Source organism: Pseudophryne corroboree, chromosome 3 (genome assembly GCF_028390025.1).
Source record: "Pseudophryne corroboree isolate aPseCor3 chromosome 3, aPseCor3.hap2, whole genome shotgun sequence".
NCBI classification, from domain to species: Eukaryota; Metazoa; Chordata; class Amphibia; order Anura; family Myobatrachidae; genus Pseudophryne; species Pseudophryne corroboree.
In genome coordinates this window covers 353,941,838-353,956,574 of record NC_086446.1, presented here as the reverse complement: position 1 = coordinate 353,956,574, position 14,737 = coordinate 353,941,838, and the positions used below count along the sequence as shown (strand labels likewise).

At 49.1% G+C, this 14,737-nt stretch overlaps 1 protein-coding gene across 5 annotated transcripts in view; it reads right to left on the bottom strand.

Annotated features, from left to right (window-relative positions):
• The window catches only part of WIPF2 (WAS/WASL interacting protein family member 2), a 194,449-nt gene that overhangs the window by 146,488 nt on the left and 33,224 nt on the right, over positions 1-14,737 (bottom strand). The gene's annotated exons all lie outside the window — the stretch shown is intronic.

Here is a 14,737-nt window from a genome sequence, read left to right as displayed (position 1 = left end):
AAAAAGGTAGCCTACGGGCTGCCTTCAGGACTAATTGAATAGGCTCGCTGCTGCAATTAGCCCGTGGTAAGTTGAAAACCCCCATCTTTAACCCAAAATGCCTCCATGACATCATAGAATTTTGCGATGCACCGCTGCGATCCGAGCACCATGGACAAGTCTGATGGGGTATTTAAAACGGGTACTTTTTATCTTTTGTAAGCACACTGATGAAAATGTCTATTTGAACATTGAAGCGCTGACAACAATCTGCTGCTAGGTCTTTCATTCATGCATTGAGTGCAGCTGCATCTGACTGGTCTTATACATATACACACAGAGATGTGTCCTCATGCAGTATATCTCAACATATGTTAGCATTCTGAATGTACCGATACTGCGTTTTGGTTAATTTGAGAAACGTTGGTGAAGTGCATAGAAAAATGGCTGTACACCAATAACAGTGACACGGTGGAATATTTTCCAAAAATTACATGCAGTCTCGCAATAACACCACAAGGATCAGCACATACCAAGCAAAGACAGGAATACAAATGAATGCGAGGTTGCTTAGCTCCGGGGATGAGTGCCCAGAGCTATTCAATTGGCAGCGCTGTAAAACAGTGACTAGATGATTTCTGCTTTCACCCAGTGGTGTGAGCAGAAATAAGACGTAAATAGTGCTTCAATGCTAGTTGCAGGATTACGTAGGACACAATTCAATTCTAAGAGAGTACTGAATAGCACCAGGAATTAGCTCCTGCGGCTATTCAATACAGTGCAGAGGTAAGTCACAGAATTTCCGTTCTCCCAGACTAAACAGGGTGTTTTGTTGGGAGAACCAGCATTCTCAGACTTCAGTGCCTGGTGCGACGCTATATCCGCCGAGCTAAGGGCAGAATTGAGCATCGCGCCAGCACTTTTGTCTGATTTGTGCTCGCACCCTCCGAATCTGCAATACTTTTTTTTGCATGTTGAGGGCCACCTGGCATGCTGACCGTGCCACCCAGTGGCTGAGACTGCAATTTAATTCCGGTCGTAGCAACTGTGGACAACCCGCTCTCTCCGCAACCAGGCTGTGGAGGCAGGTGGCCCGCCGCCATTTTTTCCTTCAGAGAGGTTGCGTGTGACGTCACGCAGCCACCCCAAAAACGCACCCGTTTTCTCCATGTCGCCCCCACAACAGTCCATCGCTGACCACGCTTCGTGAACGCCTCTACCTGTCAAGCAGGTAGAGGCGTTTGCAGCCAATGTGATGCGATCACATTGTCTGGGATGTGGACGCGCAGGACAGAACCTGCGCATTAGCACCGAGCACGGGGAAATAGCAGTCGCATTGCTTAGCATTGCTAAGACAGCTTGAGGCAGCTAGGATCAGGGATAGGTTACATTACTTTCATGTATCTAACTAGTAACAATAGAATAGAAGCCCGAATAGTCTCCAGCCCAGACCTCCTTCACTTTTGCCATGCTCACAGCACTACCCCCCCCCCCCCTCCTCCTCTTCCTCAGTGGTCACAAAGCAGAAGAGGAACCCGGACCAATGCATGCCCATTGGTCACTGCCGGCTGACACCCATCTCCTCCCCCGAAATACATACGTCACTGTTCCGGCTGGAGTCTGGTAGCCCCGCAAAAGGTTGGAGTGGAGCTCCTGACACACGCACGACCACAGCTGCTACTGACAAGGATTATACCACGCCCATCAGCAGAAACAGCGGGTGTGGTAGGGGGTGAAAAGAATTGAATAACGTCCACTGGGTCTAGTACATAACCCCTTATTGAATTGCCCCATTAACTGACTATTTAAAGAAAAGGAGGGGGAAAAAACTCAGAAATTGTCAGGTTTTTTTTTGTTTAGTAACATTACAAAAAATAAGAATTTACTTACCGATAATTCTATTTCTCGGAGTCCGTAGTGGATGCTGGGGTTCCTGAAAGGACCATGGGGGATAGCGGCTCCGCAGGAGACAGGGCACAAAAAGTAAAGCTTTCCGATCAGGTGGTGTGCACTGGCTCCTCCCCCTATGACCCTCCTCCAGACTCCAGTTAGGTACTGTGCCCGGACGAGCGTACACAATAAGGGAGGAATTTTGAATCCCGGGTAAGACTCATACCAGCCACACCAATCACACTGTACAACCTGTGATCTGAACCCAGTTAACAGTATGATAACAGCGGAGCCTCTGAAAAGATGGCTCACAACAACAATAACCCGATTTAGTTAGCAATAACTATGTACAAGTATTGCAGATAATCCGCACTTGGGATGGGCGCCCAGCATCCACTACGGACTCCGAGAAATAGAATTATCGGTAAGTAAATTCTTATTTTCTCTATCGTCCTTGTGGATGCTGGGGTTCCTGAAAGGACCATGGGGATTATACCAAAGCTCCCAAACGGGCGGGAGAGTGCGGATGACTCTGCAGCACCGAATGAGAGAACTCCAGGTCCTCTTTTGCCAGGGTATCAAATTTGTAGAATTTTACAAACGTTTTCTTCCCCGACCACGTAGCTGCTCGGCAAAGTTGTAATGCCGAGACCCCTCGGGCAGCCGCCCAAGATGAGCCCACCTTCCTTGTGGAATGGGCCTTAACAGATTTAGACTGTGGCAGGCCTGCCACAGAATGTGCAAGTTGAATTGTGCTACCAATCCCACGAGCAATCGACTGCTTAGAAGCAGAAGCACCCAGCATTGTTGGGTGCATACAGGATAAACAGCAAGTCAGATTTCCTGACTCCAGCCAACCTGGAAACTATATTTTCAGGGCCCTGATAACATCCAGCAACTTGGAGTCCTCCAAGTCCCTAGTAGCCGCAGGTACCACAATAAGCTGGTTCAGGTGAAACGCTGACACCACCTTAAGGAGAAACTGGGGACGAGTCCGCAGCTTTGCTCTGTCCGAATGGACAATCAGATATGGCTTTGTGAGATAAAGCCGCCAATTCTGACACTCGCCTGGCCGAGGCCAGGACCAACAGCATGGTCATTTTCCATGTGAGATATATCAAATCCACAGATTTGAGTTGTTTAAACCAATGTGATTTTTTAGGAATCCCAAAACTACGTTGAGATCGCCCAGTGCCACTGGAGACATCAAAGGGGCTGTATATGCAGTACTCCCTTAACAACTTCTGGACTTCAGGAACTGAAGCCAATTTCTTTCTGGAAGAAAATCAACAGGCCGAAATTTGAACCTTAATGGACCCAATTTGAGACCCATAGACACTCCTGTTTGCAGGAAATGTAGAAATTAACCTAGTTGAAATTCTTCCGTGGAGCCTTCCTGGACTCACACCCTGGCACATATTTTCACCTAAGTGGTGATAATGTTGTGCGGTCACCTCCTTCCTGGCTCTGACCAGGGTAGGGATGACCTCTTCCGGAATGCCTCTTTCCCTTAGGATCCGGCGTTCACCCGCCTTGGCGTCAACGCAGCTGCGGTAAGTCCCGGAACAGACACGGTTCTTGCCGAATCAAGACCCTTCTTAGTATCTCTTGAAGTTCCGGGAACCAAGTCCTTCTTGGCCAAACCGGAGCCACGAGTATAGTTCTTACTCCTCTCCTTCCTATCATTTTCAATACATTGGGTATGAAAAGCAGAGGATGGAACACATACACCGACTGGTACACCGACGGTGTTACCAGAGCGTCCCAGCTATTGCCTGAGTGTCTCTTGACCTGGCGCTTCAGGTGGGACGCCATCATAACCACCTTTGGTCTTTCCCAACGGTTTACAATCATGTGGAAACTTCCAGATTAAGTTTCCACTTTTCCGGGTGGAATTCATTTATGCTGAGGAAATCTTCCCAGTTGCCCACTCCCGGAATGAACACTGCTGACAGTGTTATCACATGATTTTCCGCCCAGCGAAGAATCCTTGCTGTCATTGCCCTCCTGCTTCTTGTGTCGCCCCGTCTGATAACGTGGGCGACCGCCATGATGATGTCCTACTGGATCAGCACCGGTTGACTTTGAAGCAGGAGTCTTCCTAGGCTCAGAGCATTGTAAATTGCCCTTAGCTCCAGTATATTCATGTGGAGAGAAGTCTCCAGACTTGACCACACTTCCTTGGAAATTTTTTCCCTGTGTGACTACTCCCCAGCCTCTCAGGCTGGTATCCGTGGTCCCCAGAACACAGTCCTGAATGCTGAGTGTGCTGCCCTCTAAAAGATGAGCACTCTGCAGCCCCCACAGAAGAGACACCCTTGTCCTTGGAGACAGGATTATCCGCTGATGCATCTGAAAATGCGATCCGGACCATTCGTCCAGCAAATCCCCTGAGATCTGCCGAATGGAATCGCTTCGTAAGAAGCCACCATTTTTCCCAGGACTCCTGTGCATTGATGCACTGATACTTGGCCTGGTTTTAGGAGGTTTCTGACTAGGTCGAATAACTCCTTGGCTTTTTCCTCCCGGAGGAACACCTTTTTCTGGACTATGCCCAGAATCATTCCTAGGAACAGCAGACGTATCGTCGGAAAACAGCTGCGATTCTTGGAATATTTAGAATCCAGTCGTGCTGTCGTAGAACTACTTTAGATAGTGCTCTTCCGACCTCCAACTGTTCTCTGGAACTTGCCCTTTTCAGGATATCGTCCAAGTAAGGGATAATTTAGATGCCTTTTTTCTTTGAAGAAACATCTTTTCGGCCATTACCTTGGTAAAAGGCCCGGGGTGCCGTGGATAATTCAAACGGCATCGTCTGAAACTGATATTGACAGTTCTGTACCACGAACCAGAGGTACCCTTGTTGAGAAGGGCAAATTTGAAACTGGAGGTAATCCTTGATGTCCAGGGACACCATATAGTCCCCTTTTTTCCGGTTCGCCATCACTGCTCTGAGTGACTCCATCTCGATTTGAACCTTTTATGTAAGTGTTCAAAGATTTCAGTTTAGACTATGTCTCACCAAGCCGTCTGGCTTCAGTACCACAATATAGTGTGGAAAAATAATACCCTTTTCCTTGTTGTAGGAGGGGTACTTTGATTATCACCTGCTGGATATACAGCTTGTGAATTGTTTCCAATGCTGCCTCCCTGTCGGAGGGAGCCGTTGGTAAAGCAGACTTCAGAAACCTGCGAGGAGAAGATGTCTCGACTCTCCAATCTGTACCCTTGGGATAATACTTGTACTATCTAGGGGTCAACCTGCGAGTGATCCCACTGCGCGCTGAGACTCTTGAGACTACCCCCCCACCTTGAGTCCGCTTGCATGGCCCCAGCGTCATGCTGAGGACTTGGCAGACGCGGTGGAGGGCTTCTTTTCCTGGGAAGGGGCTGCCTGCTGCAGTCTACTTCCCTTACCTCTATGTCTGGGCAGATATGACTGGCCTTTTGCCTGCATGCCCTCATGGGAAAGGAAGGATTGAGGCTGAAAAGACGGTGTCTTTTTCAGCTGAGATGTAACTTGGGGTAAAAAGGTTGGATTTCCCAGCTGTTGCCGTGGTCCCCAGGTCCGATGGACCGACCCCAACTAACTCCTTCCCTTTATACGGCAATACTTCCATGTGCCGTATGGGATCTGTATCACCTGACCACTGTCGTGTCCATGACATCTTCTGGGTGATATGGACAACGTACTTATCTTGATGCCAGAGAGCAAATATCCCTCTGTGCATCTCACGTACATATATATAGAATGCATCCTATTAAATGCTCTACATGAATAAAATATTTTCAGTCAGGGAATCCGACCAAGCCAACCCAGCACTGCATCTCCAGGCTGATGGCGATCGCTGGTCGCAGTATAACCACCGTATGTGTGTATATACTTTTTAGGATATCTTTCCAGCTTCCTATCAGCTGGCTCCTTGAGGGCGGCCGTATCTGGAGACGGTAACGCCACTTGATAAGTGTGTGAGCGCCTTATCACCCTAAGGGGTGTTTCCCAACGCGCCCTAATTTCTGGCGGGAAAGGGTATAACGCCAATATTTGCTATCGGGGTAACCCCACGCATCATCACACACTTCATTTTATCTTATCTGATTCAGGAAAAACTACAGGTAGTTTTTTCACTCCCACATAATACCCTTTTTTGTGGTACTTGTAGTATCAGAAATATGCAACACCTCCTTCATTGCCCTTAACGTGTGGCCCTAATGAGAAATACGTTTGTTTATTCACCGTCGACACTGGATTCAGTGTCCGTGTCTGTGTCTGTGTCGACCGACTGAGGTAAATGGGCGTTTTTAACGCCCCTGACGGTGTTTCTGAGACGCCTGGACCGGTACTAATAGTTTGTCGGCCGTCTCACGTCGTCAACCGACCTTGCAGCGTGTTGACATTCTCACGTAATTCCCTAAATAAGCCATCCATTCCGGTGTCGACTCCCTAGAGAGTGACATCACCATTACAGGCAATTTCTCCGCCTCCTCACCAACATCGTCCTCATACATGTCGACACACACGTACCGACACACAGCACACACACCGGGAATGCTCTGACAGAGGACAGGACCCACACTAGCCCTTTGGGGAGACAGAGGGAGAGTTTGCCAGCACACACCAAAACGCTATAATTATATAGGGACAACCTTATATAAGTGTTTTCCCTTATAGCATCTTTATATATATCTCAATATCGCCAAAATCAGTGCCCCCCCTCTCTGTTTTAACCCTGTTTCTGTAGTGCAGTGCAGGGGAGAGCCTGGGAGCCTTCTCTCCAGCCTTTCTGTGAGAGAAAATGGCGCTGTGTGCTGAGGAGATAGGCCCCGCCCCTTTTTCGGCGGGCTCGTCTCCCGCTATTTAGTGAATCTTGGCAGGGGTTAAATATCTCCATATAGCCTCTGGGGGCTATATGTGAGGTATTTTTCGCCAAAAAAGGTTTTCATTTGCCTCCCAGGGCGCCCCCCTCCCAGCGCCCTGCACCCTCAGTGACTGCCGTGTGAAGTGTGCTGAGAGGAAAATGGCGCACAGCTGCAGTGCTGTGCGCTACCTTTAGAAGACTGCAGGAGTCTTCAGCCGCCGATTCTGGACCTCTTCTTACTTCAGCATCTGCAAGGGGGCCGGCGGCGCGGCTCCGGTGACCATCCAGGCTGTACCTGTGATCGTCCCTCTGGAGCTGATGTCCAGTAGCCAAGAAGCCAATCCATCCTGCACGCAGGTGAGTTCACTCCTTCTCCCCTAAGTCCCTCGTTGCAGTGATCCTGTTGCCAGCAGGACTCACTGTAAAATAAAAAACCTAAGCTAAACTTTCTCTAAGCAGCTCTTTAGGAGAGCCACCTAGATTGCACCCTTCTCGTCCGGGCACAAAAATCTAACTGGAGTCTGGAGGAGGGTCATAGGGGGAGGAGCCAGTGCACACCACCTGATCGGAAAGCTTTACTTTTTGTGCCCTGTCTCCTGCGGAGCCGCTATCCCCCATGGTCCTTTCAGGAACCCCAGCATCCACAAGGACGATAGAGAAACATTATTTTAAATAATAGATTTCAATATTTTATTTTAAATATATACCTAGGGGGGTGTTTTGCAACTCCTCCATTTACCATGTCCATATACCCCCATTGTAAAATTACTTTCCACCCTCCATCAACAATACCTCCCCTAGTGGAAAAAGATCCCCAGCATTATCAAGTGCCACCACCTAGTGGTAATAGATCCCTAGTGTCCCTCCCCCCCCAGGATTCCGGGCGCAGGGGTGCGGGGAAGGTTGCGGACGCTCAAAATGGGGGGCATGGCATGGCTCCCTCAGTGTCACTACTGGGGGCGTACCCCACCCGTAGCGTCATTGATGGGGGCGTGCCGTCATTGATGGGGGCGTGCCCAGCACCTCCATAGGTTAAAGGGGCAGGGCACATTATTGCTCTTTCAAAAAAAAAAAAAAAAGGCAGGGCGCTGCACTTTGCTAAAACAATCTAGCATGAAGACTAATCCCAATGGCAGGGCCCGAACCCACACCGGAGCCCACTATTTAGTGTCCCCCATATGTCACTATAAACGTCATTTTAAATATATTCACACACCCCCACCCCATTCAAAAGAAACCTTTGTGGGACAGCAATCCCACCTCACTTACTGATCCCCAGTGCCAAAAGGTGACACACCTCTCCCCTATTACTCTCTCCCCACACACACATCTTATAGTGCAGTGGGTCACAGGAAAATGATCATCAGTTCTCCCTGCTGCAGATGAAATCTGCACACAAAATGTCCCCCTCCTCACACTTTTATTTACGGCGCAAGTGGCGTTCTGGGGTACAATATCACTAGTGACGTCACTGACTGCAACAGCACTCCTAGGGGGCCACAGCAGCAGTATTTCCTCCATAACAGACGTGGAAACTGCGGGGTATGCCAGACGTATGGGATACAACCTGATCAATTAACACGCTGACTGCAGTCACAACCCATATGTTTTGCCAGGCAAATGGTTAATGTCCAACTACTCTGATGTTTTATGCGTGCATGCGAGCCAGTGTAAAAAAAAATAAGAATTTACTTACCGATAATTCTATTTCTCGTAGTCCGTAGTGGATGCTGGGGACTCCGTAAGGACCATGGGGAATAGCGGCTCCGCAGGAGACTGGGCACATCTAAAGAAAGCTTTAGGACTATCTGGTGTGCACTGGCTCCTCCCCCTATGACCCTCCTCCAAGCCTCAGTTAAGATACTGTGCCCGGACGAGCGTACACAATAAGGAAGGATTTTGAATCCCGGGTAAGACTCATACCAGCCACACCAATCACACCGTACAACTTGTGATCTGAACCCAGTTAACAGCATGATAACAGAGGAGCCTCTAGAAAAGATGGCTCACTACAGCAATAACCCGATTTTTTTGGTAACAATAACTATGTACCAGTATTGCAGACAATCCGCACTTGGGATGGGCGCCCAGCATCCACTACGGACTACGAGAAATAGAATTATCGGTAAGTAAATTCTTATTTTCTCTAACGTCCTAAGTGGATGCTGGGGACTCCGTAAGGACCATGGGGATTATACCAAAGCTCCCAAACGGGCGGGAGAGTGCGGATGACTCTGCAGCACCAAATGAGAGAACTCCAGGTCCTCCTCAGCCTGGATATCAATTTTGTAGAATTTTACAAACGTATTTGCTCCTGACCAAGTAGCTGCTCGGCAAAGTTGTAAAGCCGAGACCCCTCGGGCAGCCGCCCAAGATGAGCCCACCTTCCTTGTGGAGTGGGCATTTACAGATTTTTGGCTGTGGCAGGCCTGCCACAGAATGTGCAAGCTGAATTGTACTACAAATCCAACGAGCAATAGTCTGCTTAGAAGCAGGAGCACCCAGCTTGTTGGGTGCATACAGGATAAACAGCGAGTCAGATTTCCTGACTCCAGCCGTCCTGGAAACATATATTTTCAGGGCCCTGACAACGTCTAGCAACTTGGAGTCCTCCAAGTCCCTAGTAGCCGCAGGCACCACAAATAGGTTGGTTCAGGTGAAACACTGAAACCACCTTAGGGAGAAACTGAGGACGAGTCCTCAATTCCGCCCTGTCCGAATGGAAAATCAGATAAGGGCTTTTTCAGGATAAAGCCGCCAATTCTGACACGCGCCTGGCCCAGGCCAGGGCCAACAGCATGACCACTTTCCATGTGAGATATTTTAACTCCACAGATTTAAGTGGTTCAAACCAATGTGACTTTTGGAACCCAAAACTACATTGAGATCCCAAAGTGCCACTGGAGGCACAAAAGGAGGCTGTATATGCAGTACCCCTTTTACAAACGTCTGAACTTCAGGGACTGAAGCTAGTTCTTTTTGGAAGAAAATTGACAGGGCCGAAATTTGAACCTTAATGGACCCCAATTTCAGGCCCATAGACACTCCTGTTTGCAGGAAATGTAGGAATCGACCCAGTTGAATTTCCTCCGTCGGGCCTTACTGGCCTCGCACCACGCAACATATTTTCGCCAATTGCGGTGATAATGTTTTTGCGGTTACATCCTTCCTGGCTTTGATCAGGATAGGGATGACTTCATCCGGAATGCCTTTTTTCCTTCAGGATCCGGCGTTCAACCGCCATGCCGTCAAACGCAGCCGCGGTAAGTCTTGGAACAGACAGGGTCCTTGCTGGAGCAGGTCCCTTCTTAGAGGTAGAGGCCACGGATCCTCCGTGAGCATCTCTTGAAGTTCCGGTTACCAAGTCCTTCTTGGCCAATCCGGAGCCACGAATATAGTGCTTACTCCTCTCCATCTTATCAATCTCAGTACCTTGGGTATGAGAGGCAGAGGAGGGAACACATACCCTGACTGGTACACCCACGGTGTTACCAGAGCGTCTACAGCTATTGCCTGAGGGTCCCTGGACCTGGCGCAATACCTGTCGAGTTTTTCCCAACGGTTTATAATCATGTGGAAGACTTCTGGGTGAAGTCCCCACTCTCCCGGGTGGAGGTCGTGCTGAGGAAGTCTGCTTCCCAGTTGTCCACTCCCGGAATGAATACTGCTGACAGTGCTATCACATGATTTTCCGCCCAGCGAAGAATCCTTGCAGCTTCTGCCATTGCCCTCCTGCTTCTTGTGCCACCCTGTCTGTTTACGTGGGTGACTGCCGTGATGTTGTCCGACTGGATCAACACCGGCTGACCTTGAAGCAGAGGTCTTGCTAAGCTTAGAGCATTGTAAATGTCCCTTAGCTTCAGGATATTTATGTGAAGTGATGTCTCCAGGCTTGACCATAAGCCCTGGATATTCCTTCCCTGTGTGACTGCTCCCCAGCCTCGCAGGCTGGCATCCGTGGTCACCAGGACCCAGTCCTGAATGCCGAATCTGCGGCCCTCTAGAAGATGAGCACTCTGCAACCACCACAGGAGGGACACCCTTGTCCTTGGTGACAGGGTTATCCGCTGATGCATCTGAAGATGCGACCCGGACCATTTGTCCAGCAGGTCCCACTGGAAAGTTCTTGCGTGGAATCTGCCGAATGGGATTGCTTCGTAGGAAGCCACCATTTTAACCAGAACCCTTGTGCATTGATGCACTGAGACTTGGCTCGGTTTTAGGAGGTTCCTGACTAGCTCGGATAACTCCCTGGCTTTCTCCTCCGGGAGAAACACCTTTTTCTGGACTGTGTCCAGGATCATCCCTAGGAACAGAAGACAAGTCGTCGGAACCAGCTGCGATTTTGGAATATTGAGAATCCAATCGTGCTGCCGCAACACTACCTGAGATAGTGCTACACCGACCTCCAACTGTTCCCTGGATCTTACCCTTATCAGGGAATTGTCCAAGTAAGGGATAACTAAAATTCCCTTCCTTCGAAGGAATATCATCATTTCGGCCATTACCTTGGTAAAGACCCGGGGTGCCGTGGACCATCCATACGGCAGCGTCTGAACTGATAGTGACAGTTCTGTACCATAAACCTGAGGTACCCTTGGTGAGAAGGGTAAATTTTGACATGAAGGTAAGCATCCTTGATGTCCCGAGACATCATGTAGTCCCCTTCTTCCAGGTTCGCAATCACTGCTCTGAGTGACTCAATCTTGAATTTGAACCTCTGTATGTAAGTGTTCAGAGATTTTAGATTTAGAATCAGTCTCACCGAGCCGTCCGGCTTCGGTACCACAACAGTGTGGAATAATACCCCGTTCCCTGTTGCAGGAGGGGTATCTTGATTATCACCTGCTGGGAATACAGCTTGTGAATGGCTTCCAAAACTGTCTCCCTGTCAGAAGGAGACATCGGTAAAGCCGACTTTAGGAAACGGCGAGGGGGAGACGTCTCGAATTCTAATTTGTACCCCTGAGATATCACCTGAAGGATCCAGGGGTCTACTTGCGAGTGAGCCCACTGCGCGCTGAAATTCATTGAGAAGGGCCCCCCACCGTGCCTGATTCTGCTTGTAAAGCCTTAGCGTATACTGAGGGCTTGGCAGAGGCGGGAGAGGGTTTCTGTTCCTGGGAACTGGCTGATTTCTGCAGACTTTTTCCTCTCCCTCTGTCACGGGGCAGAAATGAGGAACCTTTTGCCCGCTTGTCCACGACAAGACTGCGCCTGATAATACGGCGTCTTCTCATGTTGAGAGGCGACCTGGGGTACAAACGTGGATTTCCCAGCTGTTGCCGTGGCAACCAGGTCTGAAAGACCGACCCCAAATAACTCCTCCCCTTAATAAGGCAATACTTCCAAATGCCGTTTGGAATACGCATCACCTGACCACTGACGTGTCCATAACCCTCTACTGGTAGAAATGGACAACGCACTTAGACTTGATGCCAGTCGGCAAATATTCCGCTGTGCATCACGCATATATAGAAATGCATCTTTTAAATGCTCTATAGGCAAAAATATCAATATTTTCAGTCAGGGAATCCGACCACGCCAACCCAGCACTGCACATCCAGGCTGAGGCGATTGCTGGTCGCAGTATAACACCAGTATGTGTGTAAATAAGAATTTACTTACCGATAATTCTATTTCTCATAGTCCGTAGTGGATGCTGGGAACTCCGTAAGGACCATGGGGAATAGCGGCTCCGCAGGAGACTGGGCACAAAAAGTAAAAGCTTTAGACTAGCTGGTGTGCACTGGCTCCTCCCCCTATGACCCTCCTCCAAGCCTCAGTTAAGATACTGTGCCCGGACGAGCGTACATAATAAGGAAGGATCTTGAATCCCGGGTAAGACTCATACCAGCCACACCAATCACACCGTACAACTCGTGATCTGAACCCAGTTAACAGTATGATAACCGTAGGAGCCTCTGAAAAGATGGCTTCCAACAAAAAACAACCCGATTTTTTTGTAACAATAACTATATACAAGTATTGCAGACAATCCGCACTTGGGATGGGCGCCCAGCATCCACTACGGACTATGAGAAATAGAATTATCGGTAAGTAAATTCTTATTTTCTCTGACGTCCTAGTGGATGCTGGGAACTCCGTAAGGACCATGGGGATTATACCAAAGCTCCCAAACGGGCGGGAGAGTGCGGATGACTCTGCAGCACCGAATGAGAGAACTCCAGGTCCTCCTCAGCCAGGGTATCAAATTTGTAGAATTTAGCAAACGTGTTTGCCCCTGACCAAGTAGCTGCTCGGCAAAGTTGTAAAGCCGAGACCCCTCGGGCAGCCGCCCAAGATATGCCCACCTTCCTTGTGGAATGGGCTTTTACAGATTTTGGCTGTGGCAGGCCTGCCACAGAATGTGCAAGTTGAATTGTACTACAAATCCAACGAGCAATCGTCTGCTTAGAAGCAGGAGCACCAAGCTTTTTGGGTGCATACAGTATAAACAGCGAGTCAGATTTTCTGACTCCAGCCGTCCTGGAAACATATTTTCAGGGCCCTGACTACGTCCAGCAATTGGAGTCCTCCAAGTCCCTAGTAGCCACAGGTACCACAATAGGTTGATTCATGTGAAACGCTGAAACCACCTTAGGGAGAAATTGAGGACGAGTCCTCAATTCCGCCCTATCCGAATGAAATATCAGGTAAGGGCTTTTATAGGATAAAGCCGCCAATTCTGATACGCGCCTGGCTGAAGCCAGGGCCAACAGCATTACCACTTTCCATGTGAGATATTTCAAATCCACTGTGGCAAGTGGTTCAAACCAATGTGATTTTAGGAACCCTAAAACTACATTGAGATCCCAAGGTGCCACTGGAGGCACAAAAGGAGGCTGTATATGCAGTACCCCTTTGACAAACGTCTGAACTTCAGGCACTGAAGCCAGTTCTTTTTGGAAGAAGATCGACAGGGCCGAAATTTGAACCTTAATGGATCCTAATTTTAGGCCCATAGACAATCCTGCTTGCAGGAAATGTAGGAAACGACCCAGTTGAAATTCCTCCGTAGGGGCCTTCTTGGCCTCACACCACGCAACATATTTTCGCCAAATGCGATAATGTTTTGCAGTTACATCCTTCCTGGCCTTGATCAGGGTAGGGATGACTTCATCTGGAATGCCTTTTTTCTTCAGGATCAGGCGTTCAACCGCCATGCCGTCAAACGCAGCCGCGGTAAGTCTTGGAACAGACAAGGTCCCTGCTGGAGCAGGTCCTTCCTTAGAGGTAGAGGCCACGGGTCCTCCGTGAGCATCTCTTGCAGCTCCGGGTACCAAGTTCTTCTTGGCCAATCCGGAGCCACGAGTATCGTTCTTACTCCTCTCCTTCTTATGATTCTCAGTACTTTTGGTATGAGAGGAAGAGGAGGGAACACATATACCGACTGGAACACCCACGGAGTTACCAGAGCGTCCACCGCTATTGCCTGAGGGTCCCTTGACCTGGCGCAATATCTGTCCAGTTTCTTGTTGAGACGGGACGCCATCATGTCCACCTTTGGTTTTTCCCAACGGTTTACAATCACTTGGAAGACTTCTGGATGAAGTCCCCACTCCCCCGGGTGGAGGTCGTGTCTGCCGAGGAAGTCTGCTTCCCAGTTGTCCACTCCCGGAATGAACACTGCTGACAGTGCTATCACATGATTTTCCGCCCAGCGGAGAATCCTTGCAGCTTCTGTGACTTAGGGCATTGTAAATGGCCCTTAGCTCTAGGATATTTATGTGATGAGACGTTTCCATGCTTGACCACAAGCCCTGGAAATTTCTTCCCTGTGTGACTGCTCCCCAGCCTCTCAGGCTGGCATCCGTGGTTACCAGCATCCAATCCTGAATGCCGAATCTGCGGCACTCTAGAAGATGAGCCTTCTGTAACCACCACAGGAGAGATACCCTTGTCCTTGGAGATAGGGTTATCCACTGATGCATCTGAAGATGCGATCCGGACCATTTGTCCAGCAGATCCCACTGAAAAGTTCTTGCATGGAATCTTCCGAATGGAAT